Here is a 16,912-nt window from a genome sequence, read left to right as displayed (position 1 = left end):
TCAATGAAGCAAAGGTATTGTTGTCTCTAGTTTTATTAAACAAAATTTAGAACTACCCCTAAGTCATTCATTAAATGATAGAGCTTGCAATTGCAAACCCAATTTTGTCTTGATTCCAAAGGTCATGCTTCTAATAATTTATATAAAGTAGTAAAGCTGCCTGATTTATAAAATTCGTAGGTTGAGCATCTGCCATTTATTTTCCTCCTTGTGGGAAATTTTGACTTAGTTCCTAAAGAGAAACCGACGTGGTTCAGAATGGTTCCTTCCAAACAGTGGCTGAGAAAGATTGGCGAACCACAGCCTAGCCAAGGAAACCCTCCCAACCCCTTCTTGTGGCCCAGGATAGGTCAGCTGAAAACCCTGAAACTTTCCTGTAGGAACAGTCCAGTTACTGTACCAAAGATGAGGTGAATGTCCAGATACTACAGTAAACTTTTTCCTTTGTGGGTAGTGATGAAGAGTGCATTTTCTAATTCTCATGGGTCCCTCTGCTACAGCGGCCTTTTCAGTCACATCTCTGCTCTCAGAACAAAGTAAATGCTGAATAAAGGAGAGTTGGAGGGACTTGAGGATAAAGCCAGAAGTGGAGCATCTAGGACCTTCATTCTAACTGTTGCGAAGCATTGCCTTTGCTGGTCTCCCTGCTTTATCCTTTACTCTTTTTATTCAGTTCAGTTCAGTTGCTCAGTCGTGTTTGACTCCTTGCAGCCCCATGAATTGCAGCACGCCAGGCCTCCCTGTCCATAACCAACACCCAGAGTTCACTCAGACTCACATTCATCGAGTCGGTGATGCCATCCAGCCATCTCATCCTCTGTCGTCCCCTTCTCCTCCTGCCCCCAATCCCTCCCAGCATCAGGGTCTTTTCCAAGGAGTCAACTCTGCATGAGGTGGCCAAAGTATTAGAGTTTCAGCTTCAACATCAGTCCTTCCAATGAACACCCAGGAATGATCTCCTTTAGGATGACTGGTTGGATCTCCTTGCAGTCCAAGGGACTCTCAAGAGTCTTGTCCAACACCACAGTTCACAAGCATCAATTCTTCGGTGCTCAGCTTTCTTCACAGTCCAACTCTCACATCCATACATGACCACTGGAAAAACCATAGCCTTGACTAGACGGACCTTTCTTGGCAAAGTAATGTCTCTGCTTTTGAGTATACTATCCAGGTTGGCCATAACTTTCCTTCCAAGGAGTAGGCATCTTTTAATTTCATAGCTTCAATCACCATCTGCAGTGATTTTGGAGCCCCAAAAAAGTCTGACACTGTTTCCACTGTTTCCCCATCTATTTCCCATGAAGTGAAGGGACCAGTATGCCATGATCTTAGTTTTATGAATGTTGATCTTTGAGCCAACTTTTTCACTCTCCTCTTTGACTTTTATCAAGAGGCTCTTTAGTTCCTCTTCACTCTCTGCCATAAAGGTGGTGTTATCTGCATATCTGAGGTTATTGATATTTCTCCCAGCAATCTTGATTCCAGCCTCAGGGCCTTTGTGCTTCTTCCAGCCCAGCATTTCTCATGATGTACTCTGTATATAAGTTAAATAAGCAGGGTGACAATATACAGCCTGTACTCCTTTTCCTATTTCTAACCAGTCTGTTGTTCCATGTCCACTTCTAACTGTTGCTTCCTGACCTGCATATAGGTTTCTCAAGAGGCAGGTCAGGTGCTCTGGTATTCCCATCTCTAGAAGAATTTTCCACAGTTTATTGTGATCCACACAGTCAAAGGCTTTGGCATAGTCAATAAAGCAGAAATAGATGTTTTTCTGGAACTCTCTTGCTTTTTCGATGATCCAACGGATGTTGGCAATTTGATCTCTGGTTCCTCTGCCTTTTCTAAAACCAGCTTGAGCATCTGGAAGTTCGCGGTTCACATATTGGTGAAGCCTGGCTTGGAAAATTATGAGCATTACTTTACTAGCATGTGAGATACGTGCAGTTGTGCGGTAGTTTGAGCATTCTTTTGCATTGCCTTTCTTTGGGATTGGAATGAAAACTGACCTTTTCCAATCCTGTGGCCACTGCTGAGTTTTCCAAATTTGCTGGCATCTTGCGTGCAGCACTTTCACAGCATCATCTTTCAGGATTTGAAATAGCTCAACTGGAATTCCATCACCTCCGCTAGCTTTGTTCGTAGTGATGCTTTCTAAGGCCCGCTTGACTTCACATTCCAGGATGTCTGGCTCTAGGTGAGTGATCACACCATCGTGATTGTCTTGGTCGTGAAGCTCTTTTTTGTACAATTCTGTGTATTCTTGCCACCTCTTCTTAATATCTTCTGCTTCTGTTAGGTCCATACCATTTCTGTCCTTTATCGAGCCCATCTTTGCATGAAATGTTCCTTTGGTATCTCTAATTTTCTTGAAGAGATCTCTAGTCTTTTCCATTCTGTTGTTTTCTCTTATTTCTTTGCATTGATCGCTGAGAAAGGCCTTCTTATCTCTCCTTGCTATTCTTTGGAACTCTGCATTCAGATGCTTTTATCTTTCCTTTTCTCCTTTGCTTTCCGCTTCTCTTCTTATTACTCTTTTTATTAGTGCACTTAAACTTCTGGGGGTTTGTTTATATATATATGTATAACAAATATATATTGATATATTATAATGTTATATAATATATTATTCATGTATTTATTGTCTGTTATTCCTAGTACTTAGAGGGTATACCTGTGAACACTCAGTACTTGAAGAATGAATATGATAACTGTATCTTTCACTTACTGTGCCTTGTATTTAGAATAGAGATCATCTTTACAACAAACTTTGAAAACCTGGGATTATGATCCTTAAAACTCATGTAGAGAATGAGTCTCAGAGAGGTTTTGTCACTTGCTTGGAGTTATATAACTGGTGAGTACAGGAGCTGAAATTCAAACCCAAGGCTGCCTGGCTCTAAGTGAGGGAACTTTTGATTAGGCCAATGTAACCTGAACCCATAAAATAAGTGAAAAATTAAGTTTCCAGAAGCATGGAAACTAGATAATCTGAGAACCCTCTGGCTTCAAAACCCCTAGAATGTTAAGCAAAACGTCACCAACATATTTGAAATGTGTAACTGAGCTTGCACAAAACTAAAGGAAATGCTCAGAGGTCGAAAATGAAAACAGAGCTGGACTCTGGAACTGTGTGAAGGCTTGAGTTACCATTGACCTGGGGGCATTCAGCAATCTTAATAACCAGGAGGGTTGTATTTTGTGGCTATGGGAGACAAAAGGTGTTTATATGATGTGGGGATTTGGAACTGAGGTCTTGGACAAGAAAAAAAAATCCTTGAAGGGCTACTCTCAGTAAAAGAATGAATTAAAAAAATTCATCTTCTGGCAAATAAAGACTGTGAGGAAATTTTTTCTGTCTTGGCCTGGGTTCTAGATTGGGGGGAAAAAAAATCCTCCTCTGATAACTTTTTAAAAAACTTTCCATTCTTTTAAATGTTTTAAGACAGAGATGGAGCCCATGCCCCCTTCATTGGGAGCGTGGAGTCTTAACCATCCATGGGATTTCCCAGTAGAATACTGGAGTGGGTTGCCATTTCCTTCTCCAGGAGATCTTCCCAACCCAGGGATCAAATCCGCATCTCCTGTTTGTCAAGTGGATTACCACTGAACCACCAGGGAAGCCCACTTGGCTAATGAGAAATCCTTATTTGTTCCCTCATTATGTTCACAGATTTCTTAATCGTCTGGAGTATATTTATAATAGTAGTAGTAGTTTTATAGTCATTATTTCCTGTTTCATCATGTGTCATTCCTGAGTCTATTTACATTGGCTGATTCTTCTCCAACTAATGGGTCATATTTTCCTTCTTTACATGTCTTTATGCAAATTATTTTATGTACGCAAATGTGTACAGTTTATCCTGTACATTATAGATGCCTCCTTATCGAGTGTCTAGACTTGGCTATCACCCTTAATAGAGTTTTGAGTTTTATTCTGACAGGTAACTAATTTATTTGCATGTTATCACATGAAATTCAATTTAAACCTTACACCCTCTACAAAGACTAATTCAAAGTGATCACAGATTTAAATGTAAAATGCAAAGCTATAAAACTTTCAGAGAAAAATATGTGAGAAAATCTTTGTGCTCTATGGAGAGACAAAGCGTTTTGAAATTTGACACCAGAAGCATAAAACTGTAAAACGTTTTCCCAAAGTAGCTGTCCCAATTTACATTCCCCTCAGCAATGAATAAAAACCTCGATGTCCCTACATTCTCACTAGCATTTGGTGAAGTCAATATAAGTTGTGTTTTGCAAGAAATTTATATATTTTACTTAAGTTGTTGAATTTGTTGCAATAAATTTGTTCTTAATATTCCTGTGTTATCCTGTTGATGTTCATATAATCTTAATGATATACTCTCATATTCTTAACATTAGTAAGTTTTAACCCAGACTGATTTTCCCAGTAGGTAGCTTCACAGGTCACTGGATGCATTTTTGCTGAATTGATAGAAAGATGAAGCAAATGTGTCTGATGGAGAAAGTTCAAGTGAGTGATAATTTGGGGAGCTAGAGTTGGGGGAAGGATTAAATTCCTTCCAAAGTGGTTGTTTGAATTAGCATTGCTGAATTGGAATTCAACTTCTCTATAGTAGAAAAGCCGGAAGTATCCCCTAAATTTGTTTTGCACACACACACACACACACACACACACTCACACACACACAGTTTTCTTCAATGGAAAACATTCATAATATACATTTTCAAATTTTTCCAAGTTTCTTAGATTCAGTTACCTGCTTGTCAATGTTTTAAACTAGAAGGTTCTCCAAATTAAGTTGAGACGCATGCATGCTAAGTCGCTTCAGTCGGATACAACTCTTTGCAACCCTATGGACTGTAACCTACCAGGCTCCTCTGTCCATAGGATTCTCCAGGCAAGAATACTGGAGTGGGTTGCCATGTCCTCCTCCAGGGGATCGTCCCAGTCCAGGGACTGAACCGGCATCTCTTGTGTCTCCTGCACTGGCAGGCAGATTCTTTACCTCTGATCCACTAGGGAAGCCCCTAACTTGAGAGAATTGACGCCAAATCTCTGTGTGTAGCACCATTGTTGGGGAAAAGCAATTTCCTTTGAAAGGTAAACATAGGCAGGGACAACATTGGCAGGGACTGCTGAAATCACTTTTCACCCTATTCAGGGTTACTTTCCTTTTAGACTCACAAACTGGAGGAGAACAAATGATTTGTCAAACAAAATGAACAAGGGAAAAAGTTTAGGAGGCTAAAACAGATTTCTGATGCAGGAAATTTTATTTGAGCACAAATGTTTCCTCAGACAATAGATTCAACCTGCAATAAAACCCAACATTTGTTCAGTAATCCCCCAAGCCTCTCATACGGTGTCAATGTTATCTTCACACATCATATTTCCTCTTTATCCAAATTCTGCCACATTTAGAGGCCTCGTGTGACTTCCTCAACTCTGCCATGTTATTTCTGGATGCATAAGTAACTGAATACTCTCAACTTCAGAGCTTCTGGATGAAGAAACAAAGCATAGAAATCTCCAAAGAGATGCCCTGTCACTTTCCCCAGTGACAGTTTCACTCTTTGTTTAAACTGTGTGTAAACAGAAACCCAACCAGCTAGTAAGCTGCCTTTAAATCTGCCAAAACTAACCCCTTCCCCATCATCACCCTGTAATGCCTGCACCACAGGCATTACTAGCTAGTTTGGCAAATGCAGGACAGTTGTGGGAACATTCAGACATAAAACATAAATGGCTCACAAGTAAAGGAACCAGATCACAGGTCTTGTTCTACAGCTGTCTGGCCCCTAGAGGACATTTTGGAGAATGATTTCATTTTCTGCCTTGAGCTCACTTATGATGGTGGCGGTTTAGTCGCTAAGTCATGTCCAACTCTTGCAACACCATGGACTATAGCCTGCCAGGCTCTTCTGCCCATGGTATTCTCCAGGCAAGAATACTGGAGTGGGTTGCCATTTCCTTCTTCAGGGGATCTTCCCAACCCAGGAATCGAACCCGGGTCTCCCACATTGCAGGAGGATTCTTTACCAACTGAGCTATGAGGGGCTTCCCTTCTGACATATTGTCACATCTCTCACTGTCTCTGGGACTCAGTTTCCTTATTTGTAAAAAGAGGCTGTTACTTCACTTGCATAAAGTCACTGAGATTTTGTGAATCAGTTCAGACCAGACTCTGTGTGTGTGAGAGAGAGAAAGAGGTGAGGGGAGACAGAAAGAGCAAGTGTGAGAGGACATGTGAGAGAGAGCAAGAGAAAACCCTGCAAAGTGCAACATCTGCAAATACAAAGTATTTCCTTGAAAGCTGACGTTACTGTCTGAGCTTTGGCAAAGCTGGAGACTCAGGTGGATATAATCTGGTATTTTCCTCCCAAGGATCTCAGAGCCTTGCCTATGTTGTCCTCCTGCCCTGGGACACCCACTGTGCAGATGCGTGGAGAAAGGCAGAGGTAGAACCAGGGGGAATGGGAGAGATGGGTGCTCCTTCTCCCTCCAAACAGCAGCCGGAGAGAAGTAGAATGAAGGGATGCTCTCTGATTCATCCCAGGTGGGGTCAAACAACAGCTATTAATGTAGTTTGGATGGGGGTTTGGGGTGGGAAAGTGGAAGTCTATTGAGTGTTACTCGGAGAAGGCAAGGGCAACCCACTCCAGTACTCTTGCCTGGAAAATCCCATGGACGGAGGAGCCTTATAGGCTGCAGTCCAAGGGGTCGCTAGGAGTCAGACACGACTGAGAGGCTTCACTTTCACTTTTAACTTTCATGCATTCGAGAAGGAAATGACAACCCAGTCCAGTATTCTTGCCTGGAGAATCCCAGGGATGGGGGAGCCTGGTGGGCTGCCATTTATGGGGTCGCACAGAGTTGAACACGACTGAAGTGACTTAGCAGCAGCAGCAGCAGCCTTGAGTGCTCCTATGTCCTTCTATTGAGTATGAATTCCTTTCCTCAGAACAAGCATGCTTTTCAGTTTTGTTAAAAGGGATACTTCAGTGACATGAACCCTAGAACTCCAAACTGGAGGGGAAAAAATCAAGCTCATTTTCTCGAGCTTTCATCAAACCAATTATTATTTTCCCCTTGAAACATAAAGGAAAGCTAAGCAATGGCTTCCTGTTTATCCCCAACATCCACTAATAAGTCCATCCCAATAGGAGTCAAATTTTAATTCTTTTTATAACTAGTGTACCAGAGAAAAAAATCTAAATATCATATGATGTCATCTGAGCTGAATGGATTTGGTTCAAAGCTGTATCACATTAGAAGACCAACTTTCAATTCAGATACCACCAGAGGTCTAGGGTCCTTAATCCTATACCAATCAGGAGAAACCACCAGAAAGCTTTCAGGCTCCATCTGAAACAACTCAGAATATTAAAGGGCTTCCCAGATGGCACTAGTGGTAAAGAACCCACCTGTCACTGCATGAGACATAAGAGATGTGAGTTTGATCCCTGGGTCAGGAAGATTTCCTGGAGGAGGGCAGGGCAACCCACTCCAGTATTCTTGACTGGGGAATCCCATGGACAGAGGAGCCTTGTGGGCTACAGTCCATAGGGTTGCGAAGAGTTGCACATGACTGAAGCAGCTTAGCATGCATGCATGCAGGGAGGAGAAAGTACATGACAATCTCAGGGTCCTGAGCTTTGGAACCAAACCACAGACTGCCCAGATGGGCTGGTACATTACCTAGCACCACGCATGCTCAGGTGTCCTGGCCAGAACGGCATCATACAGATTAAATGAGATGAGGAAACCCTGCATCTGGCATCCACACCTCCCCTTAATGGACCTCTGGGTGGACCAGTGTAGGCTGTTGAGCACTGTTAGTCTTGGGTCATTCATGGCAACATTTCAATTGCCTTTGTCTTTGAGGACATCGTTCAGTCATCAGCTTGGAAAATAGCAATGGCTAGAGGTGGAAGAGATCTTGGTACGTGTTGTGGGTTGAATTGTATCCCCCCTGCAAAGAAGACATGTTAAAGTCCTAACCCTAAGTACTCAGGATCTGCAGTTATTTGGAATGAGGGTCTTTGTAGATGTAATTCATTTAGGATGAGTTTGTTAGGGTGGGCCCTAGTCCAACACAGACACACACAGAGAGAAGACAACCACAGGACAGTGGAGGCAGAGATTGGAGCCACATGGTTCCAAGCCAAGGATCTCCAAGGATTGCCTTCAAACACTGGAAGCTGCGAAGCACAGGAGCATTCTTTCCTGGAGCTTTCATGGGGAGAAGGCCCTGAAGACACCTCCGTTTGAGACTTCCAGCCTCCGGAACTTGTTTAAAGCCACCAGCTTGTGATACGTTGTCACAGCAGCTCTAGGAAGTTCATTAAGTCATTTTGGGTAAATGTATTGTTTCCAAGGGCTTCCCTGGTGGCTCAGTGGTAAAGAATCTGCCTGCCAGTGCAGGAGATGTGGTTTGATCCCTGGGTCAGGAAGATCCCCTGGAGAAGAAAATAGCAACCTGCTCTAGTGTGGCTCAGACAGTAAAGCATATGTCTACAATGTGGGAGACCTGGGTTCGATCCCTGGGTTAGGAAGATCCCCTGGAGAAGGAAATGGCAATCCACTCCAGTACTATTGCCTGGAAAATCCCATGGACAGAGGAGCCTGGTAGGCTAAAGTCCATGGGGTCGCAAAGAGTCGGACACGACTGAGCGACTTCGCTTTTTCGCTAGTATTCTTGCTTTGGAAATCCCATGGACAGAGGAGCTTAGCGGGCTACAGTCCATGGGGTCTCGAAAGAGTTGGACCCAACTTAGCGACTAAAGAACAACAGTAAATTGTTTCCAAAGACAGTGCTGAAAAAGATTCAACAGCAGCCCTGCAGATTCCCAGGCCTCCACTAGGGAAGCATGTGACCACACTTTCTCAGGGCAACTGGTTAATTCATGCTCAGATGACCCTGATAACCCACGGTTCCTTCCCCATCCCTACTGCCTATTCAGCAGAACATCTGCTCAGATTCACACGCCAGACCCGGAGGATGGACCAAAGGCACCTGACCTGGTCAGGAAATACCTGGCAACACTCATATAGGTAGGGAAGCAGACAGAAGGCCAGCAATGACCGGGGAGGTGGATACACATGGAAAGCCCCTTGTAGAGGCAAAGCGATAACTCTTCCCCAGGCAGCACCACAGCATGGGGGCAACGCTGCTGACCAAGTGGACATTCTCAAAATGACAGAGACTAGACAGAAAGGGAGGTGAGTATGGCCGTCAAGAAAAGAGGGGTCAGTCTTCCCTGGTGGTCCAGTGGTTAGGAATCCACCTTGCAATGCAGGGGATGTGGGTTTGACCCCTGGTTGGTGAGATCCCACATGCTGAGGAGCAGCTGGGCCCATGTGCCACCACTACTGAAGCCTGAGCACCGCAACTAGAGAGTCTACGTGCCACAACAAAAGATCCTGCATGCTGCAACTAAGACCCAATGCAGACAAATATAAAAAAGATTTTAAAAGAGAGAGAAAAAAATAAGCAGTCTGGGGTGAACAGGAGAGCTCCTGCCCTCTTAAAACTCAGGGTGGCCAGATAGAACTCCCCATGCTTTATGGGAAGCCAGAGACCTAGATTTTTAAAAAATTGAAGTATAGTTGATATACAATATTGTGTTAGTTTCAGGTTTACAGCAAAATAATTCAGTTAGAAGAATATATATATATATTTCTATTCTTTTCCATTATAGTTTATGACAAAATATTGAATATAGTTCTTGTGAGTATGAAAGTCACTCAGTTCCAGTCTGACTCTTTGTGACCCCATGGACTGTACCCTGCCAGGCTCCTCTGTCCATGGAATTCTCCGGACAGGAATACCGGAGTGGGTTGCCATTCCTTCTACAGAAGATCTCCCCAACCCAGGGACTGAACCCAGGTCTCCCGCATTGCAGACAGATTCTTTACTGTCTGAGCCAGCAGGAAAGCCCCATAGTTCTAGTGCTGTAAAGTAAATTCTTGTTGTTTATGTATTTTATATATGGCAGTGTGCATCTGTTAAGCCTATACACCCAATTTATCCCTCCCCCATCACTTCCGCTTTGGTAATGATGTTTGTTTTCTGTGCAGAGACCTAGATGTTTACGAGAAATTTCCTGGTCTGTAAGCACTGGGTGAGCCAAGTGAAACACTGGGACATTGAGCTGGGCCTATAAGGCACTGGTTGGTGATGCCCTGTGCCAGAGGCATCCTTCCACCCTCCATCTGTACATCTGTCTATCCAACGCCACAGGAGCCCTTGGGTGCCTTCCTAAGTGACCACAAAGGGTTATGGCCTTCTCCGGTGGGGAGACCGGGCAGGTCTCTCAGGGGCAGTGAAACAGTACAAATGTTTGCATTTCACCAGGATGAGATCGTTACAAACCGGATCAAGGAAATCTGAGAAAGTCAAGGACTGGGAGGGGAAAAAATGTGTCCCTGTGGCCTCTTAAGCAATTATCATTGGTGTCCCTGGCAGCTACTCAATTCCAGAGGCAATTCCAGGAGCTGTGATTTGGAATCAGCCTCTTAAGACACACTTAAAGGTTCTGGGGCTCGATGCTTCTCAGAGAACAGAAAACCCAAGGTAGTGATAGGGGTGGAGAAGGAGTGGTTATACCTGTCCTTACATACTTGCAGGGTTGTTACAGAAGGAGGGGGAAGGAGCTTTTTTGTGAGGACCCAAGCATTAAACCCAGGGCCAGCGGAGAGGTCTAAAGGTGGAGTCGCTTGCCTTTGGAAGAAGTGAGCACTCCGTCAGGGGAGGCATCCAAGCACACATTCAGTGGCCAACGTTTGGAGATAATATGGTGGAGAGAAGCACAGCTGTGGACAAACTCTGGAGTCCTTTCCGTCCTTGAAATTCTTTGACTTAACTTATTAGTCACAGTTTGTGATATTCAATTAACCTGCTTTATTTGGGATCTTGATTTTGTTTGTCTGGGATTTTGTTTTAGAAGATATGCAGAAACTTTGGAATTCTCTTTCCACTCTGGAAACGGGACTTTGAACTCTCAGCCCAGGAATGGTGATGAGTGGAAGGTGACCCAGGACCACGATACTTTCGAGGTGAAGGCAGCAGGCAGTCACTGATGGTGCCGTAACTTGTGGCTGCTGGGAAGAGTTAAAGTACAAGCCAGGCTTCTGAAAAACAGGAAGGAAAATGGGCAGATAGGACACGGGATCCTGGAATTAATAAGAAGTCAAATGGCTGAGTCACTGAGATAATTTCAAAGTCTGAAGGTAACAGGGGAAAAAAAAGGAGAAAAGAAAATCAGACAATTGGAAAGTTAATGAAGGCTTTGCAAAGACCCCTGGTGACCAAAACAACAGAAGTTGGGAAAATTTAATTACACACTGATAGGTGAGTCCTTCGAGACAGCCAGACTGTCCTGCCCCTGGCCCTTCCCTCTCACTGGTTTCCTTTCTGATCAGTAGCAGCTGCAACCCCCACCTCAGGACGCAGTTAGATTGGAGACTTACCATTTGCTCAAAGCAATCTCCTTCACCCCCAGTTATAGTGCTGATCAGTCCATTTCATCACTCCTCCCTCAGTGAGGACACAGAATGCCAGAACAGAAGTAAACGTTGGGGATCATTGTGCCCATTGTACAGAAGGGAAAGCTGAGGCCCAAAGAGTGAATCCTATGTCGGGTGCAACAGGGAAGTTGTTCAAAGACCAATTCCTTTTCTCTCCTAAATTAATAGAAAAGAAGCTTATATTGCTTAAGTTAGAGCTTATGCTTCTACTTAAAAAAAAAAAAAATCATCTTTTGAAAAAACAGAATCTTCGGGGGACTTCCCCGACAGTCCAGTGGCAAAGACTCTATACTCCCGATGCAAGGGGCCTGGGTTTGATCCCTGGTTGGGGAATTAGAGCCCACAACTAAGAAATTTCCAACTAGATTCTGCAACCAAGAGATCCCACATGCTGCAACTAAGACCCAGAGCAGCCAAATGGCCGAAATAGCTCAATTGGGAGTGCGTTAGTCTGAAGATCTAAAGGTCCCTGGTTCAATCCCAGGTTTTGGCAACTGTTTCTGACCCTTTGGGCTTCCCTGGTAGCTTAGCTGGTAAAGAATCCGCCTGCAATGTGGGAGATCTGGGTTTGATCCCTAGGTGGGAAAGATCCCCTGGAGAAGGGAATGGCTACCCACTCCAGTACTCTGGCCTGGAGAATTCCATGGACTATACAGTCCATGGGGTCACAAAGAGTTGGACACAACTGAGTGACTTTCACTTTCTTTTTTTTTTTTTAAAAAAAGACAAGACCATTGATTCCTGTGGCCATGTTTAAAAAAAAAAGTCATCTTTGAGATTAATATGGGAACCTCTCCAACTCAATAACTGGATTTTGAAGAAGAGATTTTTTTCTCCTGTCCCACACACTAAAAGTCACCTTTTTGTTGAGAGGGTGAGGTTTGGGTATGTACTTATGAACAACCAGGCTCTTGTGTTCTGCCCTGTTCACAGACCCATCCAGAGAGCAGGCCTATCCCTGGGTGTTTCAGGGGCAAGCAGCCTGTTTGTTCCACTCTGAAGGCAGAGAGAAGCCCCCAGATGGGTTGCCAGGAGGACTGGGCAGATTAGGCGGTTTTGTAAGGAACTAGAGAGAGCAGGTCTGTTTACTCTTTCAATGTTTCTTTACATTTTTTTCAAGATCAGAAAGTGACCCCAGACTGTTCTTTTGGGGTATGATTTAGACTCGTTGTTACAACCACCCTTTGCCCCTGCTGTCGTCCTCCTCCTGCCTGGGAGGAAGGCCCCAATTCCCTTTCCTCACTGCAATTCCCCACCTCCCTTCTCTTCCAGTAACTTTAGAACCTCCTGACCAGGCCTCTGCCAGCCACTCTGCAGAAAGGGCTGGACAAACCTTTTCAACACAACTTTGATTGTGCTGCTCACCCTAAAGAGCCCTCAGGGACTTTCTCATTGCATTGAGTAAATGCCATCCTCCTCTGGGTGGCCCAGAGGCAGCTGAAAATCAGGCCATCTCCCACCTCCCCTTCCTTCCCCTTGCCCTTGGCCACACCCCTGGGAGGCACTGCCTGCCTCTTGCTCCAGTCCTCCAACCCACAAGGTGCTTTCTCTATCTGAGTCGCCCCTCCCTGATCCCTGCCATCCTGGGTCCCTCTCACCTTTTGGTCTCTCAATTGGAGAGAGTTTCCCCGAGCACCCAATTAAAGGGCCCTCCCCATACTTTCTGAGTTAACCCAGTGCTCCAGTGTTTGCAAGGCTTTGTCAATATCTGTTGATAGCTGATTTATTTGCTTGTTTATTTGTTTCTAGCCTTCCCCGTGCTTGAGTTTAAGAGACAACTCATCTGTTTTCTTTATTATAACAGTCCTGGCTCATAGAACTTCTCCTGATATGTAATAGTTGCTCAGGAAATACTGTGGGGAGGAAGGAGAAAGGGAGAAGAAAAAGAGAAGGGATAAAAGGAGGAAGCATCTTGTGTCTACATTCTCTAGTTTGGTTTTAACTTAAAGGACTTAGGAACTAAAACAAAAGGATTTACTATGGGCTTTAATGCATTAGAAACAGCAATATTGGGGGGCAGGTTGGCGATGGGGAACCTCCAGTCCCACCTTCCAGGCAGCCAACTCTGTGTAGCCCAGGGGTAGGACAGGAGCTGGGGAGGTAAAGGGAGCTACCAGGGGGCATGATGGATGGATGGAGTGGATGGAGAAGGGGAGAAGTCTCCATTCTCACAGGTGGGCAGCACCTGCCCTGCCCGGCAGGTTTGTAATAGTAGCATCTCCCATGGTGTAAACAGTTTCAGGATCAGCTTTGCCCCCAAATAACCTAGAGTCAATGAAAGATTTGAGGGAATGCAAATATTTAGGTCAGAGAGAGGAATACAGTTGCCCTCCTTCAACCCATGAGCTCCTGGGAGACAGAACGGGGTCTTCTGAAGTTATGCAGGTGAATTACATCACTCAAGATCTGATCTCAGGTAGGCACTGCACACACAAGGTGACTCAGGAGGGGTGACCTTGTTCAGGGGAGGTGGCATTTCACCAGTCTTTGGTGTTCCAGAGAGCAGGACTCATGTGCGTGGACACACACTTCACAAAAGCAACAGAGAAATCTCTTCTAACCAAGAGTGCAGACATTGGACAGCCTGCCTAGGGGGCTGGAGGGGGCATGAGCTTCCCGCTCTGAGGCCAAGGAGAGCAAAAAGTGCTCGAGTTAGTCACCGAGTCATGTGCAACTCTTTGCGACCCTGTGGACTGCAACATGCCAGGCTCCTCTGTCCATGGGAGTTCCCAGGCAAGTATACTGGCTTGGATTGCCGTTTCCTTCTCCAGGGGATCTTCCCCACCCAGGGACTGAATGTGCATCTCCTGCACTGGCAGGCAGATTCTTTACCGTTGAGCCACCAGGGAAGCCCCCAAGTATTAGGTAGGAGATGGTAAAGACTGTGGTCTGGAGTCCCTGCCACACCAGAGTCTGTGATGCTCAGATGAGGTCCATCTCCCGTTGATGCCCAAGTGGACTCTCGGAGCCATCAGGAGGGTGCTCAGCTCATTAGGGAAAGTCAGTTCCCTACGGCTTTTCCTTATAACTTCGTTTGCAGATAGCGAGGCTTTTCGGTCCGTCTCCTCATCCTGATCCTTTCTGCCTATAACAATCACATTATTTAATTTAGACGAGTGAAGTTACCTTAGATCAATTATACTTATTTTTCCTGTGTAATTTTCAAAGCTTAATATCTCCATTCAGGCCCAGCCTGGGGGACAGGTTGTCTAGCAGAGTCCTAAACGATTTCAGCCCTTAATTCAATTGTACTTTTACCACAGCCCGGCCAGTGAGCATAATTCTTTTATCCCTAAGATGTCTCATTAGCAATAATCTAATAGCACATATTAAAATATAGGTCACCGAGGTGGGCTGCCAAGTGAAAGGCTTGTCATAACTTTGAAGACTGGACAGCTGTCTTGTTCCCCTCCAACACCACACCACCCCAATCCCAGGCTTAATTCTCCAACAATCAACTCACAAAATCAGTCCACTTTCTGCTGTTCAAGGTGAAGAACTATCTATTCCTGGCTAGGAAATAGTGTTGGTATCTGTTGCCCTGGGGTGGGGTGAAGAGAGAAGTTCTTGGCAGCATGACACAATAGAAAAGATCTCTGGCTTCTGACATTTGCGGCTGTGGCCCTCATCCCAGTTGTGCTCTGAACTTGCAAAGTGACCTGGGGGTACGGTTCTTACTCTGTCAGGCCTCAGTTTTCACATCTGTAAAAGGGGAAGCAGTGGAGTTAGAGCCATTGTTTCTCTGGCTGTCCACATTCAAACTGTCCCAGTGTGCCCTTGATGTTTTCCTTTAAGTCAACTCACTCTTCTAAATCAAATACATTTGTTTTAAAAAGGAAGCTCGAGTAACAACATGGAAAAAGCTCAAGAACATTTTCAGAAAGATTCCTGCAAAATGATGCCTTTTGTATAAACTTTAAACGTGCAAAACAATCCTTTCTATTGTTTAGACAGGTAAGACCAATCCATGCCGTTAGAGGGTAAGGTCATGGTTCCCTTTGGGGTGGGGGGAGATGTTGACTGAGAGGAGGAACATAGGGGGAATTCTGGGGTGCCGATCACTTTTTAAAATGGCCTGGGTGGTGATTATACAGGTATGCATGCGTGCATACTCAGTCACCAAGGCATGTCCAACTTTTTGTGACCCCATGGACTGTAACCTGCCAGACTCCATCTGTCAATGGGATTCTCCAGGCAAGCATACTGGAGTGGGTTGCCATATCCTTTTCCAGATCTTCCCCACCCAGGAATTGAACCCGCATCTCTTACATCTCCTGCATTGGCAGGCAGGTTCTTTATCACTAGCGCCACCTGGGAAGCCCGTTATAGTTGTATATTCCTATATCTATCTTTAGCCATCCATCTGTCTCCCTATCTACTTACCTATCACCTACCTAGTAAAAGCATAGATACCTGCTTGGGAATAATCAACATTATATAAGGATGGTGGCATGCCAGCGGAGGTGGGAGGGAGCGGGATACAACTGGGGAGAGAGACACAGGGACTTCAACCATATATCTAATGTTTTTCTCACTTAAGTCCGCTAGCTGTTTGTTATAGGATTGTCTATAGTTTTATATAAGTCTGAGATAAAATCATTAAGTTAAAGTTGTAAATAATGAGGAAAGCTTTATGTAACATCAGAAATAGAAAGTCACTGAGAGAAAGAAAGTGAAAGTGACTCAGGCATGTCCGACTCTTTGCAACCCCATGGAATTCTCTAGGCCAGAACACTGGAGTGGGTAAGCCTTTCCCTTCTCCAGGGGATCCTCCCAACCCAGGGATTGAATCCAGGTCTCCTGCACTGCAGGCAGATTCTTTACAAGCTGAGCTATCAGGGAAGCCCTAGAAAACCACTACCACATGCCATATACAAATATGCAAGGAGACCAAATGCTGTTATTCAATTGTGCTACAGGGAGTCAGCCCCCAGCTCACCAGAGCACAGGTGAGGGCTGTATCAGGGATGGGAGAAGACACCCTCCCCGGTATGACAGCCTGGTTCCCAGATGCATCCAGGCTGAGCCCTGGCATGAGGACAAACCCCACTGCAGGGACTTTGGCCTACAGTTTCCAAGGCATTCATGAGGCTGGGGAAGGGAGGCTCCGGAGGAGGGGGGCTAAAAGGGTCTGACTCCAAGCCCGATTTCCCTCTGTAGAATTGGGGATCAGCAAAGGAGAAGTGCCCCTTCAATAGTCAGGGTTAAAAAGACCCAGTGTTTTTGGAATTTGGATCAGAGAAAGGCTTATTGCAGAGACATGCAAGGTGAACTGGTGGCTCATTCCCCTAAAAAACATGGAACTCCTTGAAGGGTTTTGGCAAAGCATTTTTAAAGGCAAGGTGAGGGAGGAGCATGGTTGGTTGTTGCAAACTTCTCGCTGTTAGAATCCTT

General features: G+C 44.9%; 1 non-coding gene across 1 annotated transcript; it reads left to right on the top strand.

Moving 5' to 3' along the window:
- The first annotated feature begins 11,938 nt into the window (after window positions 1-11,938).
- TRNAF-GAA lies at window positions 11,939-12,011 on the top strand. Its single transcript has one exon. It is a non-coding gene; the product is annotated as a tRNA-Phe (tRNA).
- The last annotated feature ends 4,901 nt before the right edge of the window (window positions 12,012-16,912 follow it).

The sequence above is a fragment of the Oryx dammah genome, unplaced genomic scaffold (genome assembly GCF_014754425.2).
Source record: "Oryx dammah isolate SB20612 unplaced genomic scaffold, SCBI_Odam_1.1 HiC_scaffold_13, whole genome shotgun sequence".
Classification (NCBI taxonomy): Eukaryota; Metazoa; Chordata; class Mammalia; order Artiodactyla; family Bovidae; genus Oryx; species Oryx dammah.
This window is presented reverse-complemented; position numbering and strand designations above follow the sequence as displayed.